At 37.3% G+C, this 8,647-nt stretch overlaps 1 long non-coding RNA gene across 1 annotated transcript in view; it reads right to left on the bottom strand.

Annotated features, from left to right (window-relative positions):
- Nucleotides 1-616: 616 nt before the first annotated feature.
- The window catches only part of LOC106984835 (uncharacterized), a 31,433-nt gene continuing 23,402 nt past the window's right edge, over nt 617-8,647 (bottom strand). Inside the window, exons 3-4 of the long non-coding RNA XR_003416743.2 lie at nt 4,315-4,447; nt 617-1,873 (exon numbers count right to left, since the gene is read on the bottom strand). This is a non-coding gene — a long non-coding RNA (uncharacterized LOC106984835). The remainder of the gene's footprint in view (nt 1,874-4,314; nt 4,448-8,647) is intronic.

Raw genomic sequence — 8,647 nt, 5'->3', positions numbered from 1 at the left:
GTAGTAATAGTAATACAAATTGTGCAGAAAATAGAAGATAGAACACTTACCAACTCATTTTATGAAGCCAGAATCTCTCTATTAACGAAACCAAAGATGTTACAAAAACAAAATAAAACAAAAAAAGCATAAAGCAGCATCTTCTATTAAGTTAGAGATATAAATCCTTTACAAAATGTTAATAAATTGAATGCATCATCAACAACAACAACAACAACAAAAACCCCCAAAACAGATAACACAACAAGACACATTAGGGTTGGTCTTAGGAATGCAAAGGTGGCTCAATATTAACAAAAGCAGTGTACTAGACTTTTAAGCAAAGTGTGTGTGTGTGTGTGTGTGTATATATACATATATATATATACGCAGAAAAAGCACTCAACAAAATTCAATGTCAACTCACTATAAAAATTCTCAGCAAATTAGAAATAGAAATTCCTCACCTTGAAAAATGACACCTACAAAACCGGAGCATCATACCTAATGGTGAAGAACTGAACGTGATCCTCCCAAGACAAAGAAAACATCGTCCGCTTAACATTGTTCTAGTGGTTCTGCCACTTAAAACAAGGAAAATAGAGGCATGTACATTGGAAAAGAAGATATAAAACAGAATTTTATTTACAGAATGGATGATAATTTACATAGAAAACCCCAGAGCATTTACAAAAGAGCTACCAGGACTAACAAGTGAGCTTAGCAATGCAGGAGGAGGAGCACTAATACATTAAAATTTCGTAACAATGAACAATTAGAAATTGAAATAAAAATAGCATCAAAAGTTACAGTAGCATCAAAATCAAGAAACTTTTAGAAATAGCTTTGAAAGAAGATGTGCTATATCTATATGCTAAAAGACTACAAAACATTGAATGTGAGAAGCCACATTTTAAAAATAGATTATGTAAGTGGGAAAATATATTCATTGATCACGAGGACCTAAGATTATCAAAGTTGTCATGTCTCCTCCGAATCAGTCTGTACATTGAAAACAATCCTGGGGCACCTGGATTGTGGCTAAGTCAGTTGAGCATCTGATTTTGGCTCAGGTCATGATCTCACATGTCATGAGTTCAAGCCCCACATTGGGCTCTCTGCTGTCAGTGCAGAGCCTGCTTTGGATCCTCTGTCCCCCTCTCTCTCTGCCCCTCCCCTGCTCATGCTCTCTCCCCCAAAACTAAATAAACATTTCTAAGAAAGAAAGAAAGAAAGAAAGAAAGAAAGAAAGAAAGAAAGAAAGAAAGAAAGAAAGAAAACAATACCAATTAAAACAACCTAGATTTTTTTGGTGGAAATTGAAAAACTGATTCAAAAATGTATATGAAAATGAAAAAGACTTACAATAATCAAAGCAATTGGGAGAATAAAAACAAAGTTGGAGGACACACATACAGATTTCAAGCTTTACTATGTATGGAGTTCCATAATTTAGACCCTGTGATGTTAACAATGTAACAGACATACAGATTGATAGAACAAAATGCTTATTTTGTTAGTTATTTTCAGATAAATGCCATCCCATTTCTTTGAAAAATAATTCACTTCTGCTTCGATCATTCATCTCAACTCTCTCCTTTATTCTGTTACTCAGTCAATTTACATGATTGCCTTCCTCCCTGTGAGCTTCCCTTCTGCACAGAAACTGAAGCTTTTTCAGGAGTTTTCTGGAACTTTCTTTTAGCTAAAACTAACAACAGCATTCTTTCTAAACCTATTTTCCCTATCTGGGAATTTTTTCACTTTGCCACTAGTTCCTTTTAGAAACTCTCTCTGTTCCTTTTAGACTCTAATACCACATTTTTTGGTTTCTCTTCCTTTTTTTTTTTCTTTCATTTCTCCCCCCTTTGAGAACCTCCAGATTAGAAGGGAGCTGGAAAAAAAAATGGACAGGAATTAATTTTTATCTTCTAATAATTTTGCTTTCTCTCTCTAGAGTGGAATTTCGGTTCATCTAGGACTAATTTTTATTTATTTATTTTTGTATTCAGTTTATTTGAACAAACCCAAGTTTGTTTTTTGTTTCTGTTTTTGTTTTTCAGTTTAACTGTTTCTCTTCTTTTTGACTTCTCTATTCCTGGCTCACATGGTGATTTTTCTTCCTCCTCAAGCCCTTTCCCAAAGATGCTTAACCTTCTGCTCATTTTTCTCATGTTCTCTCTTTCTATTAGTTTCTGTATCTTTAGTCATCACCCCTGTGTCAACAGCTCTCAGAGCCCCACCTCCAGCCTCAGCTTCCTTTGCAAAATTCAGTCGCTATTTTTACCCCTCCAGGGTCTGTAAAAAGTCTTCATATGGATACCCCATCCTCTCTTTTTGTGCTTCAGATATGAGTACATTTTTATCTGAAGGACAATAGCACTCTTAATTCATCTCTAGTTCTCAGTTCTTATTGATCCTTCTTGAACATTCCTCACCTTTATTTTCTTCCCTTTCCAATCAAGTCTCCAACTCTTGTTATTTTCCTGCTCAGAGAATTCCAGTTGCAATAGCTTCAAATTACTTCCCTTTATTTGTGTGTCTCCAAATGTGACACTACTCAAAACACACAAATTTTATATTCTGTCCTCATTGTGTGTCCTTATTTATTCCCTAACCATTCTCAGTAAAAATCTTTATTGCTATTGTTCTTCTGCCCATACTTACTTCAACTCAAGGATATTTTCTCTGTGTGAGGGGTGCTTGGGTGGCTTCGTCATTTAAGCCTCCAACTCTTGATTTAGACTCAAGTCAGGAACTCACAGTTCGTGAGTTTGAGCCCCGCATCGGGGCTCTGTGCTGAGTGCAGAGCCTGCTTGGGATTCTTTCTCTCTCCCTCTCTCTGCCCCTCTCCTGCTTGCACATGCGTGCTCTCTCTCTCTCTCTCTTTCTTTCTCAAAATAAATAAACTTTTTTAAAAAGGTAACTTTCTCTGTGCAAGATACTGTGTTACATGTTGACCATAAAAGAGAAACTTTAAGCACTTAATTAAAAAGCTTAAAGAAAGAGACAGATTTCAAAACAACTATCATGAAATCTAGTAGGTGATAAAAAGGTAATATGAAGAGGTCCTTCAGCAACAAGAACGAGGGGTAATCAGATCTTTATTAAAGGTAGGAAAATATACAAATAGGAAATGACACATAAAAGCAACTGATAAAGAAGTGATGTGAGCGGAGAGAGTGACACGTGCAAAGGCTCAGGGGAGTGACACCCCATGATGGATCCAGACCAGGAAGAGTCCTGTGTGTCTAAAGCGCATTCTCTCACACCTGATAAACACATGTCATCTGTCCTTCCACACATCTCTTCCATGCCTTAATTCTAATTCCTGTTGATTTCCACCTGTTTCTATAAGTTCTCATGAATGGATTCTTTCACTTCTATTTTTTTAAGGATTTGGCCATAAACTCCTTTGACTAAACATAACCTATGCTGTTGTGATAGTGATATTGTTGGATACTCCCTGGGAGATTATGAGGATCTGAAGGCCAAGAATAATGATTTACATTTATCCTCCTCCTTCCCCTCTTTCTCCTCTTCTTCCTCCTTTGTTTTGCCTCATTGCCATGTGCATAAAAACTCCTTGAAAATTATTTTAAGTAGGGTTTCTATAGGTAGAGAATGGGGGTTACTTAGATGTTGTCTATATAAGTGGCTCTAAACCAAGGTACCTCATTAGTGTCACTTGGATAGCTTTTAATAAATACTAATTTCTTTAAAAATCTTTTTAATGTTTATTTATTTTTGAGAGCGAGAGGGAGAGTGTGAGCTAGGGGTGGGGCAGAGAGAGAGGGAGACAGAGGATCCAAAGCAGCTCTATGCTGACAGCAGTGAGCCCAGTGTGGGGCTTGAACTCATGAACCATGAGATCATGAGCTGAGCTGAAGTCAAACGCTTAACCCACTGAGCCACCCAGGCACCCCAACACTAATTTCTTTAGTGTCTGGACTTCACGTACGGCCCACTTAAATCTAGAATCTTGGAAGAAAACCTGATCCCTGATGTCTAGGTATCTCTATGTATGTGATGTACATGTACCTTATATCTACAACTATATATGAGTCTGATGGGGAATAGGGAGCTAGTTGAAAAATGTTGATATACTTTTTTTTTTTTTTTTTTTGATGAGGAATTTAAAGCTCGGAGAGGTAAGAGCTTGATTCAGGTCACCCGACTTGAGGTAAAGCTGTGAATGGAGGCCTGACTTTCTGACTCTCGGTCATAAATTTCAGTTTATTCCCTGCTATCTCTGCAGAACAAACTCTGTCCTCTTTTTGAGTGTGACGATCAAATAGTCTCCATTTCTGTGATTCTTCAAGACACAATACCTACCCGTAGGAAGAAAACAGCATGGCATTCTTTACGTGTTGAGTGGTCTCCTTCCTGACTTGCCTGGCTGCCTTCACCAAAGCAAATTCTGGGTGTGTGAGAAAAACCCAGATCTAAGGAACTGCTGAAGTCACTCCTGCTTTAAAAAGAAAAGAGCACACGTGTAAATCTACGGGGAAAACTTGAGGGAAGAATGTCTATCTTCAATGTTAGGAATGTAGCTCCAAAGTCACACAGGGAAGCTAAGAACAGGCTGAAACTTCTCCAACATGTCACATGGCTCTGTGCAGGCCAAGCCAACGCAACAAGAATGTCCTTCACATGACACTGAGCCACTTTATAAACTGGAGCAGGTGGGGGCAATGTGAGCAGATGGAAATAAGGCCATGGGACTGAAGTGTTTTGTTTTGTTTTGTTTCTTACACTTTTCCGTTTGTCCTTATGAACTACCTTGAATGCACAGCCCTGTGTTGCCTCCTTGCTTTTTAATCATGAGAAGTGGGACAATCAGGACTTTATCTCCCTCGATCTTATTGTAAACTACCTGACTTTCTTTTTTCTTTTACCCTCTTTGATGCATTGTCTAATATATTTCAATTCCCAAGGAGGTTGGGTTTTTTTTTTTCTTTCCTTGTGAAATTATTTATTTATTTTTCTGGACAGCTCATTGCTTAATGCCTCAAAAGTCTGCAATTTCTCAACATCATTTCCTCTTTGGTACACAGCGGTGGAGACCATTTCTTTCAAGTTCTCCCTTTACAAGAAAAACTACAAATAGTAAAATACCCTGTGGTGTTTTTTTTTTTTTAACTGAAGTAAACTTGTCCTCGGGGAGATGAGTATTGAGCTGTTGTCTTCTTTCTACGTGCTGCAATTTCCCAGATACCTATTGAAAGTAAAGAACACCAGTAAGTTCTTGGTTGTTTGCTCCAAAAGAGAGATAAAGAAAAAGCTATAAGTTTTGACTTTGGACATTGTTTTTGCACCGGCATATTTATGGGCCTTGTGCTATAGGACACAGCTTCAAATAAAATAGCGAAGACACGTGGCCCATGAGTAGCCACAAAGTTGTCATACCATGCACACCAATCCCCTTTCTGCAACAGGGAAAGGGTATAACCTGAGAAACATTTCACAGATCTCAGTCTGTAGGAATAAAGACATATGATGCATTCAGGAGCAAGAATAATGATCTGTTAAGTATTGTAGTTTCAAATCCCTGCTGAGATGCACACTGAATCAAATTTAGACCAAATAAAGAACAAGGTCTCAAAAGAATGTCCAATTTAGCCAACTACCTCAGATATTGTCAACAATTGGAAACACATTTGCCTACAGAAAATCTAATGTCTCCTTTTTTTTTTTTTACATTTTATTTATTTTTATAGACAGAGAGAGACAGAGCACAAGTAGGGGAGGGGCAGAGAGAGAGGGAGACACAGAATCGGAAGCAGGCTCCAGGCTCTGAGCTGTCAGCACAGAGCCTGATGTGGGGCTCAAACTCACAAACCGCAAGATCATGACCTGAGCCAAAGTCGGACGCTTAACCAACTGAGCCACCCAGGCACCCCCAGTGTCTCCTTCTTTGACATTGAACCAATGAACTCCATTGGTTCATTTTTTTTTTTTAACACAGTAAGAGAGCTGGTTTTATCCCACTCTCTGCTCATATGTGAATTCATCTTATGTTTGTCAGACTTTAGGCTTTGAGTTTTCAAGTTTCTGGAGTTCAGAAGCTTTGAAAAATAAATTTGTTATTCCTATGGATTATTAACAGATGTCATCATACTATCCAGTGAAGTGTTCAGGTTCTTGTAGATAGGTACACAGATGTGGGTTCAAATATATACTGGGTAACCTAAATATCGTGAGAAAGTACCATATTCTTCTAAGCATGAGTTTCCCCACCCATGTTCCAGGACTACTTATGATGCTAAAATCATGCCATTGTTAGGAGAATTAGCTGAAATCACCAATTTAGATGATTAATGACTACCATGTAGTAAGCACTCAATTGATTACAGCTCCTTTTAGTTAACTAATAAAACGTAGTATTATTAGATGATAGTGGGATCAAGCTTACAACAAAAGTATTTTTCATTCCTAACTATTTTTTAAAATAATGCAATAAACCTTATTTCCCTGATATTACTCTACCATGCCAAGACAAATATTGAAAGCAGAAATATCATTTTGAATTTTACATAAGGACACCAAGCTATAATCAATCAAGAGGTACATGAAGTACATTTACAGCTACCAGCCCCGGATTTTTGTAGATATAATGGGAAATTACAAGCTATTGATTTAAGCAAAACACACTCGATGTAGCTTCCCTTTATAGCCTTGGTCTAAATTACAGCACTTTGCAGTAGATTTATGACGCCTGAATAACTCCACTGGAAGACTGATTGGTTTCTTGGTATCTCAGTGGAGTGAAGTACTTAGTTTTATTCAACAGCACAGTGTTCCTGGTGTTGTTCAGTAAAAGTTGTATTTGTGACTTGGGAAAATCCTATATGCACAAATATTGCCCCTCACCTTTTCATGACCTAAAAGTGAAAGACACAACAGAATCAAAATTCTCAGTAGTCTCATCAGACTGGAACAGTGACATTTAAAAGATCAAATATAAAATCCAATATTCTGATTTGAAAATAGCCACTGGACAGATCAGGGATAGTAGGAATGAATTTAAGTCAGATTTCCCGAACAGAAATCCAGGAAATACTACAGTTATCCAAGACGATAGTGTAGCCTTTCTCCACCCACAACATATATTATCATTTGTTGTCCTTCCTCCTGATTTCATGCTAGAATACTTCCATCTATATAAGTAAATGAATATTAATAGGGAAATAATGACATAGTTGAAGCAAGCCAAAACACAAAGAGTAAATGAAAAGCAAGTATCTATTTGACTCCTCTGTTCTCTACCTTCTGTTAATGACATCAGCAATGACACACATCCTCACCATCAGTTTTCTTGGTTCCATCTGCCCAAATTTTACTTTTAGGTCCAATCCTCATTCTTTGGGGGACTCCTACTGTCTAACTTGTTATTCTGTCTCCACTGCTCCCCCTCTAAAAACTCTTTGTTGTACCTCATTCTTCTAAAATGCACACAGGAGCTTAGCATTTTTTTGCTTAAAGTTCTTCCATAAATATCTATATCCTAGACAATTAAGTCACAACACTTTTACGTAGCACAGAAGGCCCCTTTTAACTTCCTTTACTTCCTTTATTTCCACACTCAGTCATGTTGAACCATTTATGTATTTTCCACACTATCCCAAACTTTCACAAGTCAATGGCTTCGGCATCTTCCTACCTTTGTTTAGAATTACCCTTATTTCCACTTTTTTTTTGTTTTTTTTACTTTTTCATGCTTCAAATCCAAAGGCAGAAATCAAATCTATATAGGATAATTAACTGATCTATCCCTTTTCCTTCACAATGTTATATGCTTTATTTTCTAAGTATTAATTTATATGAATCTTTCTCAAACAGTGGTGAACATTTTAAAGCTTTAGACCACAATGGGTTATACCCAGCTTCTATGGAGAAATTGACACATTGGAGGTATCTAATAAAGTTTTGAAAAATTAAAGGCATTTAATAATTCAGATAAAATGATTGTTTAAACTGGATTGTGACACTCGGAGGTTGTCATTGGTCAGCTGTTCCATGCTATAATCCTATGGAGTAATTAACTTTGTCTTGAGTAAACAAAACAGGACTCAGATACAATTTGGTAAAGAATTGTGTACGACTAGGTCCTTAATATGCCTTTCTCTTGGCAACTCATTTCCCCCCTGAATTCCACAGTGAGAAGCATGCATTTAACTCCCACAGTGGAAGGCCTTGACCTAATTTTAAGGAAATCCTAGAAGAATCTACAGTCATTAATTCTGGAGCTGGTTGTTTCAGAGAGAAAAGCAGATCGATATGTGTATATGCTGTCAAAACGACAGGCCTGTTTCCAAGATGGGAATGCAAATTGGCCATCATTTCACCCACAAGTTATTCCCGTTCTTGATCAAATAATTGCTGGGGAAATACTATTTTTAATTGAACAAGTGATTCATCTCTCTGGAGTACAGAGCATGTATTCCACGGACTGCAAATAACCAGCTGGTGATAGCTCTCAACGTTTGCTGGTTAGAACCTCTATCGGAGCTGAGTGTCCTAGTCCTGAAATGACATTACATCTATTCAGCTGTTGTGAAGGAAATTTCTAGAAAACTCTCTGAAAGGTACACAGATTGATCTGCTGTTGGAAAAATTCCTTCTTTGGGGCCTTATAATTTTAATCCTCTAAATGGCAATCTCCCAA

This window comes from Acinonyx jubatus, chromosome E1 (genome assembly GCF_027475565.1).
Source record: "Acinonyx jubatus isolate Ajub_Pintada_27869175 chromosome E1, VMU_Ajub_asm_v1.0, whole genome shotgun sequence".
Classification (NCBI taxonomy): domain Eukaryota; kingdom Metazoa; phylum Chordata; class Mammalia; order Carnivora; family Felidae; genus Acinonyx; species Acinonyx jubatus.
This window is presented reverse-complemented; position numbering and strand designations above follow the sequence as displayed.